General features: G+C 46.3%; 1 pseudogene; it reads right to left on the bottom strand.

Annotated features, from left to right (window-relative positions):
- Nucleotides 1-1,576: 1,576 nt before the first annotated feature.
- LOC147820980 (putative ribosome-binding factor A, mitochondrial) lies at nt 1,577-4,797 on the bottom strand (annotated as a pseudogene).
- Nucleotides 4,798-17,838: the final 13,041 nt, after the last annotated feature.

Raw genomic sequence — 17,838 nt, forward strand, 5'->3', positions numbered from 1 at the left:
ACTCTGGGAGGTCAAGGCAGAAGGATCTCAAGTTCGAGCCCAGCCTGGGCAACTGAGCAACTTAGAGAGATTCTGTCTCAATGTAAACTGTAAAAAAGGGCTGGAGATGTAGCTCAGGGAAAAGGTCATGTGTTCAATCCCCAGTATCACAAGGGAAAACAAAACAAAATAAAACCAACAAAACACTGACTACTTCTACCACAAGATTGTCAAAGGCGCCTAGTTAACCTTGTTTTTCTTTTCTTTTCTTTTTTTTTCCAAATTAAAGAAGTCTTTTTAATAGCGGGCGACCAAGGACAAGCTCACGCTTCCATCTTCCTTGGTACCCATCAAGCAGTGAAGCCCAGTTTTTATAGGGGAAAACCACACAATAGAATGTCATGATCTCGTCTTTGAGCAAGCACAGCGGTACAGAAGCAGATCACAAGTTAGATTAAAATCCAATTTTGGAGATCCAGCAGGAAATTCCTATCATTATGGTTAAGGCTGAAGTATAACATGTTCTGTCCTTTGTTCTTAACCACAAGGTAAGCTATGTGCCGGTTAACATCACTTTGAACAAGCAGTCTGGGGAGGAAGATGGATAAAGTTCAGGCACAGGCTATTGAGGGGGTTTCTGGTAATTGCTACATGTCACTGGTTATCACTAGTAGTTTGTGGTTATAAGTATCAGTAGTTACTGGTTATCACTGGTAGTTACTGGTAGTTTCTGGTTATCTCTAGTTGTGATTACAGTACTTTCTCATTTGAAGATAGCGACAAAAGACATAATCTGACACCCAGCTGAGCAAGCTAATGCTGTTCCATAGACTAAGTGCCACATTTTTAACATATCTGCACCTTTTGTTTTTGATTTTCCTGTTTAAAATAAACCAAAACACAATTTATAAGATGGAGCACAGGTTTTTTCTTCTGATATAAATGATAAAATGAAAAGCTGTTCATGGCCTGTGTCCAAGAGTCTCAGGTTCCTCAGAAGGCAAAGATCTGCCTGTTGGACATTTGAATAGGTTTCTTTTAAAATGCCAGCTGGACAGAGGTACTAAGGCAAAAATCTATCGATATTTCAGAGGTGATCGGAGTTCAGGCATAGCCAGCATCACCTGGGAGCCCTTCATCCCACTGACGTATACTTTTTGTTCAACCATGCTTCAACCAGAAGGTAGAAAATGGGCCCACAGGTGTTGAGGGGAAGCCACTCATGGGAAGATGTGCAAGCATGGAGCACCTGCGGCCTCCATCCCTGCCCTCTTCTGCTGCAACCTGGCTTTGTGTGTGGGCCTGGACTAGAGTCCCTGTGATACAGCTTTACTGTCTTCATGTCTGAAGATCTCACTGATGGGATAGGTGGTTTATTTTTTTGATTACAGAGTACTGGAGAAAAAACAACAGTGCCTTCTGTACAGGAAATTGTGTTTAGATACATGAAAAACTATTGAAGCTTGAACAACAAGAGAGTCCACGATACAACCAAGAGCTTCAACTCCATCACCTGCCTCTGCAGCACAGACCACACACCTCACACAAATGCTCCCTTTTCTCCTGCAGCCCCACACAGGCAGCCTACAGCCTCTCTCTACCCTTGCTCTGTTCTGGAATAGGGGTCCTACTGTGTCCCACCACCTCCAGGCTCTGCCTTCCATTCCTCTGCTCTCTGGGATTCGCATCCACACCCCAGGGTACTGTCCTGATCCTCATCCAAGAGGAAACTTCTGGGGGAAGTGTCCTGGTCTTTCTGCAGTGGAGCCTTCTTTCTCCTCCTCACCCACTGTGGCAGTTTGGCCATTGGCTCCTGCCCAGGTGGCACCAAGTCCATGTCCCGGAGTCCTTTCTCATTCTTCTGTTTGTACTCCATTATTTGTTTGTTGAGTGCCTCATGATCGATCCCACACAGATAAGAAAGAGTACATGGCAGGTCCTGGGGGGTCATATGGTGACAGGCCATCAGGGTTCCCCAAAATCACCTTGCGCTGAGTTGTCTATTTCATCTACAGTCAGCTATTTCCAGCAACCGATCAACCTCAGCCAGAAGTGTGTTTCTTCTGTCTTGCATGAACACTATTGGTGGCACATTTTTGAGGGTCTGTTGGACATCAAAAGGTGCCTTGGAGAGCTTCACATTCAGGTCATAGACCTCCTGGCTCACTTCAGGTGTGGACAGCAAATCTGTCAGGGCTTTGCAGAGGAGGCCATTCAGGGCCCTCTGCCGCACATGGTCTTCCTTCCTGGTCTTCTTTGAGGTAGCCTTCAGGAGAGATTCCAATTTAGATGGCTTGTAAGTCAAGCGAGACCCCAGGGAAGGACCTTCATACCAAAACTTCTTTCTGCTTTTGGAGGCCAACTTCTTGAGCAAGTTCTTTTTGCCATAGGAGCCCGCAGAGCCCCGCAGGCCCCGTGCTGGGCCCAGAAGGCGCACACCATCGCCGCCACCCCTCCACACGCGCGGTCCGGGTGGGGCCACCACAGTCCGCCTTCTTTTCTTTTTCTATTTTTCTTTTTTGCTTTTTTCTTCATTCTTTCTTCTTTTGGCAGTGCTGAGGCTGAACCCAAGTCCTTGACCATACCGGGCAAGTGCTCCACCCCCAGCCCAGCTAACCATTTTCCTCTCTCCATTCTCTCCCTTTCTCTCTGCCATCTCCAAAGAAGCACCGCTCCCCTAGCAAACCCCTTGCAGTGCCCCACTGCCACGGCTCAGAGCCCACACAACCTCCGCATACAGCCCTGTGTGGCCCACAGCCCTCTGCTTGGTTGCAGGCTGGTCCTTCCATGCCAGCTCCGCAGCCCCCTGCTCGCACGCTGCTTCAACAAGCCAAGGGGCAGGACAGCCAGCCCAGGCCAGAGAATCAGGACAGCAAATGTCCCGCCCCTGGCTCCTTAATTCAGAAATCTGCTTCCTCCCTGCACCACCCAATGCTGGCCCAGCCTGGGTCACTCATGACTGCCACAGACCAAGGCCAGCATCTTCATACGGCCTTGTGTGTAACTTGCCAGCACCGACTTCTGATGTCCACAGCCCCGCCACCTCCCCTCCTTCCTCCGCGCTTCCTCCATCTCTCCGGTCTGCTTGCGCATGATGGATTCGTCCCTGTTTCGGTCGGTCTCCCAGTCCTGTTCAAATGCACTCCCTCCTACACTCTTCCCCTCAACCAGCCCGTCTGGGCCCCCTGCCTAGTGCCAAACATTGCTGGGTGGTGATGCTAACAGGCCCTTAAGGAGGCAATGAACGTGTGGGGTGGGGGTCATGCTTTGCAGCAGTCAAATCCCAGCTCCTCCAGCATACTGGCTGTGTGTTTGGCAGCTTGCTTGCCCCCACTGGGTGTGTCTAACCACCTCTGCAAACTGGGGATCCATGGTGGGATTTGCCTGAATGCTAATGAAGTATTTAGTGCACTCTGTGTCCACTGCTGTGCCACTCTACTCCCTGTCCTGCCTGCAACCAGAATGACCTTGAAATGTGAACTGAGTCTCAGCAATTGCTCACTTATGACCCTCCAAAGGCTTCTGCTTGCTCTTAGCTCAGACCCAAGATCCCCATCATGGTTTACCAGTCCCTGGTGATCCTCTGAGCTCATGTTGGGCCACTCTTCCCTGGATTCAGAAAACTCTGGCCCCACTGGCTTTCTTTAACACTAAATATTAATTCCAGCTACCCATTAAGATTTAAATAATAAGCCAGGCACGATGGCATATGTCTTACCTCTGACCCCTCCACTGCAAGGGAAGTTCCCTGAGGGCAAGAACCACATCTGTCTCATCTACCACTTCATACCCAGCACTTGGCACAGGGCTGGATGATCTTGGCTTTTTTTTTTCTTTTTAAGTATTGGGGATTGAACCCAGGGCCTTTGCACCTCCTCCCTCTCACAGGAACCCCATGGAGCCTGCAGAGGCACATCCTAATGCCCTACCTTATCCTGGCACACAAAGTCCCAATAATCTGAGTCCCGGAGGGACCTCTGCAACACCACATAAGGTGAAAATAGCTGTACTCCCAACAGCAAACCTGTGCTGTGCCCCAACATGGACCAGGAAGCTCCCCAAGCCCCTCAGAGTACTGGCAGTACCTGCCAAGCTCCTACAACAGTGGTGGCTAACCTATGGCATGCGTGCCGCAGAAGGCATGCAGAGCCCTCTCCGTCACACACAAGCCAAATCACCCCAGTAGCCAAGCATCGGCTATTAGGGTTTAATTGCAGTGCTGGCACTTTGCAATAAATAGATGGGATTTGGGTTGCACTTTGGACACTCAGTCTCTGAAATGGTCACCATCACTGTCCTATAAGTACTCATGGAGTGTTTGATGAGGAAATTAGTACAACATGTTGAGGGCTTCATCCACACAGTGTATTTTACCCGCATGACAAGCCCAAGAGGTGATGAAACTGAGGGTCAAAGATACATTATCTTGTCAGGGCACAGTGGTGCACACCTGTAATCCTTGCACTCTGGGAGGCTGAGGCAGGAGGATCTCAAGTTCAAGCCCAGCCTGGGCAATTTAGCAACTTAGCAAGTCCCTGTCTCAAAATGAAAAAGGGCCAGGACTGTGGCTCAGTGTGAAGGCCCTGGGCACAATCCCAGGACAGTACCTCAAAGAAAGATATGATAACTTACTCCGGCCATTCATCGCTGGTTGGAAACCCAGAAACCAGGTCTAACCAATCAGACAGCCTGACTCCTGTCCACTTGCTTTCTTGTCACCACTCCCCGTGCCTCTGCTGCAGCCCATCCGGACTGTCCATTCCCTGCTTCATGCTGTACCCCACATTTCTTTACCCAAGCTGAGCCTTTGCCCGGCATGCTGTCTGGAATGCCTGGAATTCCTGTCTACACATATTCTTCCTAGCCTAACTAAAAACACCACACCTAGTGAGAATTCTTTTTCAGATCCATCCCCAGCCATTGTGTCTTCCATCAAACTCCCAGTTTTCTTCCAACCAACTATGATTTGGATTCACTCATTCATTAACAAACATTTTGTGTGATTCTACTTTGGACCAGGCCCATGCCAAATGCTTAGAGAAGGATCTGACACAGTTCCCTGCCCTTTGGGGGTTCACAGCAAGTCTAGGGGTCACTCATCCATGCATCCATCCACCTATCCATTCAGGAAATCTTGGCTGAGCTCCTACTATATACCAGGTATAGTGCTAAGGATGGGAAGTACAGCAGTAACAAAGACCATGTCTAATCCCCTGGGCTTACATGTTAGTAAGAGAAGCAATAAATACTAACCCCTTGTGTTTATGGAGGGCTGACTATGCTTCAGAGAGTCTTCTAAACCCCTTGCCAATCCTACTAATTTAATCCTTACAGCAGCTCTTTGCTGTTGGTAAATTATACTCCCCATTTCACAGATGAGGAAATTGAGACATAGAGCAGTCAAATAGTGTAACCAAATCACTTGGGAAGTAAATAGAGGACCAGAATCCTAACCCACACCATAGAACCTACACTCTTTCACAGCATGCCTTATTATTTGTGAGGCCCTGGGTTCCATCCTAAGCGTTACAAAAGAAAGGGTGACTAGTAGGACATAACTCACCACAGAAATAACACAGTAATATGAAAGAGGCTAGCAAAGGCATGAGGGCCAGCCAGGGAAGCCCTCTGAGGAGGTGGCATTTGAGCTAAATCTGAATAACCCAGGAGCACACACACACAGAGATTTTCAAACTTTAGGCTACTTCAGATCCCTCTGGCAATATAAAAATAGAAATTCCTGAACTTCCTCCTAGATCCACTGTCTTGAAATACTATGATGAGGGCTGCATTTTTTATTTTATTTTTTTTTTATTTTTTTTTATTTTTTTTGGTACTGGGGATCGAACTCAGGTCCTTGCACTTGCACAGCAGGCGACGAAACCATTGAGCTAAATCCCCGGCCAGGGCTGCATTTTTTAAAAACAAAATTTCCAGGGCATTTTATAGTCAGGTTTAGAAGTCACGGGTTGAAGGATGGATAGACACATAGATAGATAGACAGGGAAAAACAAAAATCAGTAAGTTCAGCTGAGTGTTGTGGCACATTCCTGTAATCCCAGAACTCAGAGAGGCTGAGGCAGGAGGATCACAAGTTTGAGTCCCACCTGGACAACTTAGCAACTTAGCAAGACTCTTTCTGAAAATAAAGTAAAAAATTTTAAAGGGTTGAGGATGTAGCCCTGGGTTCAATTACTATTTCTGGGGGCGGAGAGGGGGGGCATCAGGAAGTATAATACCACCATGAAGCTCAGAGCTATATCCAAAGAGCCAGAAGCACAAAATCCCTGTGATTCATTCATTCTAGGAAAATCAGGAGAAGTCCTTGGAGGAGACAGCTGTGGTAATCATCGCAAAGGGTGAGTGGAGTTGGGTATGAAGAATGGGGAGAGGAACAGAGGGTGCCATCCCATGACACCCCTGGGCTGACGCAAGGAGGTGACACAGCTGGGTATAGTGACTCCATCAGGGCAATCGAGAGGAGCAGGGGTGTGCACAGGGAGATGTGCTTGAGGCTGGAGTTGGGACAACACAAGGTCCCATGGGGAAGGACTTTGTGAGGAGGCTGGAGTTCCTCTGGAAGCCACCAGGAGGCGCTAGAGATCAGGATGAGAACTGGTTCAGCACCTTCCCTGGGGAAAAGGGCCATGGTATAGGATTAGGGATGATGTGGCTAGGACAATAAAGAGTTTATAAAGAAATAAAGAGACCTGAATGAGAGCTGTAAAGATGATTTATACCTTTTCTGTAGCACTCCTCTTGGCTGGTACTAGAATTAGTGTGTGTGTTTTTCACTTTGTCCCAATAAATTGTGAGTTCCTCATGGTACTAAAATCTGTCTAATGTATTGACTAAAGCAGGCCTTCTCAACTTGGAAGCTGTTGACAGCGTGGGCTGATGATTCTTTGCTCGGGGGGTGTCCTGTGCATTTCAGGGTGTTCAGCAACCTCTCTGGTCTCTCCCCACTGCATGCCAGTGGAACCCCATCTCAACTGGTGAGAAGAAAAAGTCTCCTGACATTGCCACCTATTCCCTGGGGAGCAAAGTCGTCCTCTAGTACAGAACCACTGGGCTGAAGTATGCAGTCACAGGGCTCTACCAAGGTCCAAATGGTGGCTCTGCCACTTCTCAGCTGGGTGGCCTTGAGCAGACTACTTTCCCTCCCCTTGCCTCTCTTTCTTCACCTTACAGTGATTGTAAAGATTAAATACTCTGCTACATGAGAAGCAACGAGGTAAATTCTCAGTGCAAGGCTGGGCATGATGTACACACCTGAAATCTCAACTTCTAGAAGACTGAAGCAGGAGGATCGCTATGAGTTCAAAGCCACCCTGGGCTAGATAGTGAGTTCAAAGCCAGAGTGAACTACATAGTGAGATCCTGTCTCAAGAACCAACCAAACAAAAAAACACTCTGTATAGCAGCTATGGTTGACATTAAATTTAAAGGAAATAAGACAGCCCAGGGCACAACAAATGTTGCCTCCCATTGCTTCTATTACTTCTATCTGTAGCACAACCCCAGCAGCTAGATGAACACTGCAAATGCCTGCCAAAAGGAAGTCAGTAGATGGATGCACCAAGCAGGCAGGGGGGTGCCTACCTTCTAAGATGTGGCCTTGCCAATGCTGCCATCTTATCATCATAAAGCATGCCAAAGGCTTGTGGGAGGTCATGGTGTCCACAACATGGAAACCATATTCCCAACCCAAGAATAATCACACTCCCAATCCAAGAATATCCCAAAGTAGTGTGTCTCTCCCTTTCTCTCTCCTCCCAGCCCCCACCCCCGCTTCCTTCCCTCTTGAGGGACTGACAGGTTAACCCCCAAAACACTGAACTATGTCTCTAACCCTTTTTACTTCTTATTTTGAGAGAGACAGGCTATCATTGAGTTGCCCAGGTTGACCTTGAACTTCTGACCCTCCTGCCTCACCCTCCCAAGGAGCTGGGATTACAGAGGGACACCACCATGTCCAGCCTGATATTTTTCTTTTTAAAGAAAAATATATTTTTCTTATGGTCTTTGTCAGGCCATAAGACACAGGCTGTCCCCATTCCCTTTTGAGAGAATTAGGCATGCCCCATTACTAAAGACCCTGAGAAGTCCTAGCGACCAGATTTTAAGCTCTGAGAAATCAAGGACCAGGTCCAGCTCACTCCAGTATTCCCAATGCTCACATAATGCTGAGCCGAGGAGAAACTCAAAAACACCAGGATGACTGAGCCAATGAAATGAGCATCTACAGGAATTAACTCGTTTACTGAAGAAGCTGCTTTGACCTGTTTATTCCAGGCATTTGAACCATTGCACGGTGCATCCCTAGGATCAGAGCCCCCAACACACATTGGAAGAGTCCCCCTCCTGGGGTGGGGAAGTGGGGTTGATGGACTAAAAACCCGAGGGGAGCCACTGTCACACTGGGAGCCTCTGTGGTGGACCTGGACTTCATCTTTGGTTAAAATTAATTGAGAATGCTTTATTTTTAATACTATGTAATATTTAAATGAGCCCTAAGAGATGAAAAAGATAATGCATTTCTCAGGACCATTGGCCAATGGATTCCATTTTGCAAAAATGAAATACAACAGTCTATGGTGCCACTGGGTGTGCACTGAAGTGGTAAAACGATCACCCACTGAGGTGGCCTCAATCTTGCTCCTCACATCTGAAAGTCTGTCACTGCAAAGGCAAGAGCTCCTTCAGCCCAGAAGGCTGAATTTCTCTCAAATTGTGATTCTGTGGTCAGTCACAGAAGTGGACAATTCTGTCCAATGGTGTTATGGCACAAGTCGAGAAAATTGCCTATTGCAAACCAGATTCCAGGTTCTTTCCTTTTCTTTTTTTTTTTTTTTTTCCAGTACTGGGGATTATGTATTGAAATCAAGGCCTTTACACTAAGCTACTTTCCCGGCCTTTTTTATTTTTTATTTTGAGACAGGGTCTCACTCAGTCATTAAATTGCCCAAGCTGAGTCTCAAACATGCAATCCTCCTGCCTCAGCCTCCCAGAGTGTTGAGATTACAGACATAAAGCATCACTCCTGGCTCAGGTTCTGATTTTTTAAGTAATCGTTTAGACTGATACCCATCTCATTTGCACCTAAAGTTTCCATCTGGCTGAATAGTAAGCAAAATAAACCACTGTGGAAAAGTATGTTCCAGGGGGACAAATCACTACAACAGCAATGGGAGAAGCCAAGTTGAAATGAGACCTTCTACCTGCAGGAGGCCATTCCCTGTCAGATGTGCATGTAGGTACTCCACAGTCGTCTAATTAATTTATCTAATCAAGAGGTGGAGCCTGTTGCTATGGTTTCTACTGTATCTAGAAGTCCCTCAAGAGCCTCCACCACTCCTAGACGGGGTCTCAGAAGGTGACTGAGGGGGACAGTATAGCTGACTTGATGTTAGGAGGCAGGGTCTGGGCAGAAGAGGCAGGTACTGGGGGCCTGACCTGGAAGTCTGCATCTACCTCCTCTGCTTTCTGGCTGCCATAACCTGAGCAGCTTCCTCCACCAGACCCTTCCTTTGCCCATGTGCTTCCTGCCTTGGAGCCAGCCAACTATGGACTAAACCTCTAAATAGTGTGAGCCAAAATAAATCTCTCCTCCTTTATGTTTCAGGTGTCAGACAGATATTGTGTACTGGGACTCAAACCTAGGGCCCGGAACAGGCTAGGCAAGTCCTCTACCACTGAGCCACATCCCAGCCATCATCCCATCACACAGAAGAGAACATTACAGCTCTAGGCCCAAGGCTCACGGATGTAGGCCTGGGAGTTGTCTAGATCATAGTTTGACCCTCCCTACCACCAGTAATCTCCAGTAGTCACCAAGGCTATTTCTACTAAGGTAAGATGTAATACACACTTCAGTTATCCATGTATGCTGTTAATATTGGACTTAGTTATCTAGTAGGAGAATGTAGGGAGAAAGCATATCTCTCTTCCCAGGACACATCAGTTTTGTCTTGTGCTTAACTCCCACCCCTGGGACCCCAAATGACATGAAAGGAAAGGGAGAGCCTCGTTTAGCAACTGATCATTTCAAGTCTATGCCTTATTGCTTTCTTGCTTGCTCCATGGACCCCCAGAAAAGGTTTAAATTAAAACATACAGGAAACTCCCGGAATGCAGACCCAATTTGCATAATTCTAATGAATCAATTCCAAAAACTGTCCATAAGAGTAAATCCTCAACTCATACACGCAGACTTCCTAGGAAATTACTTGATCCCTGTGCAAATACTGGACTAGAAGCTTCACCTGTAACATCGCAGTGAATCTCCAGTTTAACTTGAAAGGCAAATATCAGTCCCCATTAGAGACAGAGTTTTAGAGTAGTTCAGTGTCTTGTCCAAAGTCATACATAGCTAAAGGACACAGGAACAATTCCAACCCATGTCTCTATTTCCAAAACGTCTAGGTCCTGCTGCCAGTGATATCTGAAGGTAGATTCATTGGACAAGTCCCTCAAGCCCGAGTTTAAAAAAATTTTTTTAATCCTATATCCTCCCAAGAGCTGGAGATATTATAAATATTATTAAACTTGAGGTCCTGCTAGCCAAGCTCTGTGACCAGTTAAATAGCTATTTCCTCCATTCTGAGCTATCTCAAGCTTGTTGATGAGATTGGCAGGTCAGCAGAGGGATGACAGCAATAATAACTCTGAGGCTTAATGCTGAGACTCTCAGGGGAGGACAAAGAACACCTAATCACCCTTAGATACCAGTGGTGCTCAGATAAGGCCAACACGTGGAACTGTAGTAGCAGCACATTTCTAGTATCCTCCCAGTTGATCATAATGTGACATGTAAAAAATTTTTTTAAGTTTTTTCCACATTAATACAGATCAAGTGGAGACATAAAACCTCTCTGTGGGTTTTACTTCTTTTGAGTATCAGCACATTTTACCATATTCAAGCAAAATCTTATAAGACCCTGGGCCTTACCAAACGCTCCAAGGAGCTGACTGCAGCGAAGCCCTGGAAGGAACACACCGGACAAGTTGGAAAGTAAAAGAGACCTTTATTAGTCTGGCCAGATGGCACTCCCAAAGCCAAATAGCTTAGAGAGGAAACTGGCTCAGAGTCCGAGGCTGTTCTTATAGGGGGTTGAGGGGGAAGTTAACATATAGAATTGAAGAAAAGGGACAAAGGTTAGTGGTCGACTGTCATGTATTGATGGTCAGCAGACATTTGCAGCTTGTTCTATAGATTGTGGTGCCCGGAACATCAGTTCCGGGCAAACAAGGAGTTGAGTAGTTTACTTTGGGACTTTAGGTCTGTTACAGATTTTATCTAGTGTCCCAAAACTAACAAGCATCTTTATCCATTAACTCACATTTAATCACAATGGGGCTGGAGAAAAGGAACAAAGGTTATGCAGTCCCACATTCCCCACTGATTTTTTTTTGGAACTTAAGTAATCTTACACACAAATGTAGGCATCCATTGTATACAACAACATTACAATAATAAGCATGTACATACAACTATGATGACAAGAAAAAGTTGTTTTAACCATTGTAGGTTGGGCAACCACAAAGTTAACCATTTGAACAAGTCCCCGCCATCCTCATTATATATTTTTTTAGCCAGATCTTCTAATTGTTTTACCTTTTCTTCGATCTTTGGACCATTATAGGTAAGATTGAAACAACACATATTTTTTACTCTTTCACAACCTTGGTGGTGGAGGAGCAACAAATAGTCTATTGCTGCTCTATTATCTAAGATTGCCTGTCTCTGTTCCTGTAACTCTTGGTTAATTAATGCCAAGGCTGATGAGGTAGCATTTAACCCTTTGACCACCTTGCAAGCTAATTTTCGTACTGCCTTTTCAGCATGGACTCCTATAGAAGGCAGGGCAACAAAAGATGCTATCATGGTTATTACTTCAGCATCTGTTAACAGACCTACGTCATCATCGCATCCTGGTGCAGTGTAAGGTGACCAAAATTTAGTTCTGTTAGGCACAATCAAATCAGTTCTGTCTGGCAACACTACAGCTAGATGACTCAAACAGCAACAGGTCTTGGTTAAATTTGCTGGAATATAATTAAAGGTTATTCCTTCACAGGTATAAAACAATCCTATGGACAGGGAGATATGGCAATTGTTATACACAATTTTTTGTTTTATATGGCAGGATATCCCTTCTGACTGTTTTATCCTCAGACATTTGGTTGTACAATTTTTATACATAGCACATTTAAGTTTTGTTTGACATAATTACCTTGGGTCTATATAATTTGACAGCATTTTTAGGTTGATGGCAGGTGTCATGCCCCCAATTATAACTATCTATGTAAGTAAGATTTTTTCCTGGGATGTCCTTAAATAGGGTATAGGGTCATATTAACTCTAAAGAGGTGCATACTGGAATGAGACAGCTTCCCAGCACATAATGGAAATTTACATCAACATTTAAGCAGAATTCAGACAAGTTAAGTGAGTTTGCCAATTGAATCCATACATTTTTCGTGTGATCTAGTCCTCTTGGGGGCAATACTGCTAGTGTCCCAGAGAATATTATCATTAAGGTGAAACATCTCCAACCCGTTCCAGTCTTAGCTTTTGGTCGCCTGGTTGGCTGATAACCTTCCATTTGTCCTTTTTGACATCTGTGGGGGGGTCCTGTTTTTAGATGGTTGCGATGTATCCAGGCAGAATGTCCAGCCACCTTTACTGCCAAGGGAGTTGACAGGACAACAGGAACCGGTCCCTTTCAATGAGGTTCCAGGGTCTTGGAATCAAACCTGTGAATAAAAACCAAATCTCCCGGCCTATAGGGTAAAGGTTGTAAAGGGTTTTTATTTGAACTAGTCATTTTCTTTTGTAATGTCTCATGTAGCTCTGACTGAAGCTGATGAACTGCCTTTAAGGATTTAAGGAATCGAAGGTGGGAAAATTTTTCCTTTAATTCTACATCTATTAATGGAATGATTGGGGGAGATCGTCCATAAACAATCTGGAAGAGGGACAGATTGAGGGGAGGCTTGGGAGTGCACCTCATTTGGAGGAGGGCAAAAGGAAGAAGATCTACCCAATGTAGTTCAGTCTCCAAGCATAATCTAGTCAGACGATTTGTTCTTTCTACCTGTCCTGAACTTTGAGGCCTATAGGCACAGTGTAGATTCCACTTTATTCCAAGGATATTACTAATCAATTTAGACATCTTAGCCATAAAGGCTGGACCATTGTCGGACCCCAGAGCTAAGGGAAAACCAAAATGGGGAACTATTTCTTTCAGGAGCTTTTTAACTGTTACTTCTGCTGTCTCCTTCTTAGTGGGGTATGCTTTTACCCATCCTGAAAATGTATCCACAAAAACTAGCAGGTATTTGTACCCATACATGCCAGGCTTCATTTCAGTAAAGTCCAACTCCCAATGTTCTCCTGGAGTTAGTCCTCTGTGTCAGACCCCAGGGGGCCCAGTTTCCCGATTAGCATTTACCTTGAGGCAGGTGGGGCATTGTCTCACCATGTCCTGGGCCTTTTGGGCTAATCCCTGGCTGACGAAATGGGGTCATAAGGCAGCCATCATCCTTTTCTCACCGAGGTGGGTGGACTCATGTAGTTCTCACAGCAACGTGTCTGCTACAGTGGCTGGGAGCACCACCTTTCCCTCCTTAGTCATCTACCACCCGTGTCTTCCTCAAGTCCAGCGTCTCCTGTTCATTTCCATTATCTCCTTGTCTGTATATTCAGGTTTTTCTGGGAGTACCGGTGTGGGAAGCAGAACCATTTGCTTCCCCACTGATTTTGGGGCGGCTTGTCTTGCTGCCTGATCAGCAGCATTATTACCAATCACCTCGGGGCTTGACCCCTTTTGTTGCCCATGGCAATGGATGATGGCAACCTCTCGGGGCAACCAGATGGCTTGTAGCAGTGCCAATATCTCAGTCTTATTTTTACTTTCTTTCCCTTTGGAGGTTAGCAGCCCTCTGTTCTGATGTCCCTTGAGGTAGCCCCTGCTCCCATTCCACCTGTTGGTCCTGGTTGACCACCGCTGCTCCAGCATATCATACACCATCACAAACAAAACTGCACCCATCAGTATAGAATGTTATCTCTGCACAGGCGAGGGCCTGGTCCATCAAGTCTGGACGTCCTCCCCTCGAGTTTTCAAGAGTCTTGAGGCAATCATGGAGGGGCATTTGTTCATCAGATTCTGGGAGTAGAGTAGCTGGATTGAGGCCAGTGGAGGTGGCAAACTTAATGTGTGGCTGTTCTAATAAGAGTCCTTGATACTGTAACAGTCTGGCATTAGACAGCCATTTGCTAGGTGAGCTATTCAACAAGGGCTCAATGGCATGGGGAGTGATCAAAGTTAAATCCTGTCCAAAGGTCAATTTGTCAGCCTCTCGGGTTAAAACAGCTGCTGCTGCTATTGTCCACAAACAATTAGGCCACCCTCGGGCCACTGGGTCGAGCCTTTTTTTTTTTTTGAGAGGTATGCCACAGGCCACTTCCATGGCCCCAAAAGCTGAGTAATCACTCCCTTAGCTACCCCATTTTTCTCTGTCACATAGGTAAAGGGCTTGTTTAAGTCTGGCAATGCCAGGGCTGGTGCCGATGCAAGTGCAGTCTTAAGCAATTGAAATGCCTGCTGGCGAGCCTCAGTCCATTTGAGGGATGTATTTTCTCCTGTAGTGGCCTCATGCAGGGGTTTGGCAATCTCAGCAAAGCCAGGAATCCAAATCCTGCAATAGCCAACCACCCCTAGGAACTCTCGCACCTGTTTCTTTGAGCCTGGCTTCAGATTCTGGAGAATTTCGGATACTCTCGATTCTGCCAGCCTCCTCTTTCCCTTTTCAAGAATATAGCCCAAGTATGTTACCTTGGTCTGGCAGAGTTGAGCTTTCTTCCAGGACACCCGATATCCCAGTTCCTGGAGGGCTTTCAGGAGGCCCTCGGTGGCTGCAATGTATTTTTTATGGGTTGAAGTCGCCACCAGGAGGTCATCAACATACTGAAGAATAGTCGCCTGGGGAAACACTTTTTTTACCTCTTGTAGATCTTTACTGAGAGCTTCCCCGAACAGAGTGGGGGAGTTTTAAATCCCTGCGGCAGCCGGGTCCATTTCAGGTGTCTGATTGTTCTGGTGTCTGGGTCAGTCCATTCAAAGACGAACAGGGGCTGGCTCACAGGTGCTAGAGGCAGGCTGAAAAACGCATCTTTAAGGTCTAATACTGAGTACCACACATGACCGGGAGGGATGAGACTCAACAGAGTATAGGGGTTTGGTACCATTGGGTGAACGGTCTCCACCTGGCTGTTTACTTCCCATAAATCCTGTACCGGTCTGAAGTCTGAGGTGCCAGGCTTCCTCACAGGAAGCAGGGGTGTATTCCAGGCTGACTGGCAAGGGACCAAGATGTCAACTTCCTGGAGTTGGTGGATGTGTTTGGAGATCCCCACCTTGGCCTCATCAATCTTTTTTATCTACTAGAAGAACCCCATCTCTTTCTTTCTTAGTCTCTTTTTCTCTTTCTTTTTAACTTTTCACAATCCCTTTTATAATGGCCCTTCTCTTTGCAATATGCACATTGATCCTTCTCTAACAAGGGCTGTACTTTACCTTAATCCTCTTTTTTATTCTCTCTGTATTCCTTTTGGATAAAACCTCCATCTGCCAAGGCTGTAATGTTCGCCTTTTCTATCTTCTTAGCCATTTTATCCTCAAAAGGATCCTTATTGTTAAACACCTTCACTGCCACACTCATCAACTTCTCCCTATTCTCTCCCTCAAATCCTTCCATCTGCTGCAGTTTCTTTCTAATATCTGGGGCTGACTGAGTAACAAAGGCCAAATTAATTGCCTGTCGATTTGCAGGGGCATCTGGGTCAATTGGAGTATACGTACGGTATGCTTCCAACAGACGCTCCAGAAAGGCAGAAGGGGATTCCTCAGGTCCTTGAAGGACCTCACTGACCTTGCTCAAATTGGTAGGCTTTCGAGCGGCTCCCCTCAAGTCAGCTAGGAGATGCTGATGGTAGTTTTGGAGAGCTTCTCTCCTGCCCGAGGAATTAGCTTGCCACGGGGGACAGGTGGACTGAAGTTGCGCCTCAATACAGGCCCGCTGTTGTTCATCAAGGGGGGCCTCTGTTCCCCCTAACACCAACTTTATGGCTTGCCCTCGGATCCTTTCTCTTTCCTCAGAGGTAAAAAGCGCTTGGAGAAGTTGTTGACAATCATCCCAGGTTGGGTCATGTGTATGAAAAACAGATTCTAGGAGGGAGATCAAAGCCTGGGGTTTTTCTGAAAAAGGGGGATTTTGATGTTTCCAATTATACAGATCATTGGTAGAGAAAGGGATATAGACATAATGACCCTGTTCTACTTCCCTAAGAGGAACTGAACTAGTCCCTTCAGTGAGCACTCCATGGGGACCATAAGCTGCCCCTGTTCGAGTGTGGGAGGGGGAGGTTATAGAATCTGGAGATTTTCCTTCTTCAGGAAGAGGAGGGGAGAGAGAGTTTCGAGCTCTGGGGCCGGCTTTATCCGAGGAGGAGGATGGCTCCACATAGGGTGGAGGTCTTATAACAAGATCTAAGAGGTCAGGATCTTGTGAGAGCACTGGCTTGGGAGCCCAGGTTTTGGCCTCTCGGGGTTCTCTTGGGGCCATAACCAGAATGCGAGAGTTTGTTCACAGGGAGCAATGCTGCAACCATGCCGGAGGCTCTTGACAAGTCTGGACCCAGATATTTATATATGGAAACTGATCAGGATGGCTAGGGTGCCCGGTGACCCTTCTCCATACCACCCTTCAGAGACCTAGGTCAAAAGAGGCCTCAGCTGGCCATCCAACTCCGAAGGCCGGCCATTCCAATTGACACAGGGAGCGAAGTTTTCCACGAGAAAATTTAACCCCATATTCGTTCTCCTGTTCGGGGGGGGGCAATTTAAAATTAGTGAGAAAACAATCCAATGGGGTATTTCTGGAGCAGGATCCTCCCATCTCCACCCTGATGGTTTGGAAAGAAATGCAAAATTAAACACACAATGCACAGGACACTAATGTACGAATGACAAGACAAACAGGCACCACAACAAAAGCAAAACTAAACCTTCCCTTGTTCCTCATCAGGAACCTTGGGGTCAGGTGACGATTACCAGCCCATCAGCCACCTCACTCCTGACAACAAATGGTTGCCACTGGCCAAAAACTTACCTCTGGAGGTTTTCTGAGGTCTGTGCCTGAGAGTCTCCTGCTGGATCCTGCCACAGAGTCTCGGCTGAACCGGGGTTCCTTATCCAGGGATCTCGCTGGGGCCTCCAAAATGTAAGACTGCAGGCCTTACCAAATGCTCCGAGGAGCTGACTATAGTGAAGCACACCCAGGAATCCCAGCGGTGCCCTCAGAATGTAAGACCAAGGGCCTTACCAAATGCTCCAAGGAGCTGACTGCAGTGAAGAACACCCAGGAAGGAACACACTAGACAAGTTGGAAAATAAAACAGACCTTTATTAGTCTGGCCAGATGGCACTCCCAAAGCCAAATAGCTTAGAGGGGAAACTGGCTCAGAATCCGAGGCTGTTTTTATAGGGGTTTGAGGGGGAAGTTAACATATAGAATTAAAGAAAAGGGGACAAAGGTTAGTGGTCGACTGTCATGTATTGATGGTCAATAGACATTTGCAGCTTGTTCTAAAAATTGTGATGCCCGGAACATCAGTTCCGGGCAAACAAGGAGTTGAGTAGTTTACTTTGGGACTTTAGGTCTGTTACAGATTTTTATCTAGTGTCCCAAAACTAACAAGCATCTTTATCCATTAACTCACATTTAATCACAATGGGGCTGGAGAAAAGGAACAAAGGTTATGCAGTCCCATACTAGTTCTCTGGCCTACAG

This window comes from Heterocephalus glaber, unplaced genomic scaffold (assembly GCF_053883595.1).
Source record: "Heterocephalus glaber isolate CG9 unplaced genomic scaffold, H.glaber_assembly_v1.0 deba00001781, whole genome shotgun sequence".
Lineage (NCBI taxonomy): Eukaryota > Metazoa > Chordata > Mammalia > Rodentia > Bathyergidae > Heterocephalus > Heterocephalus glaber.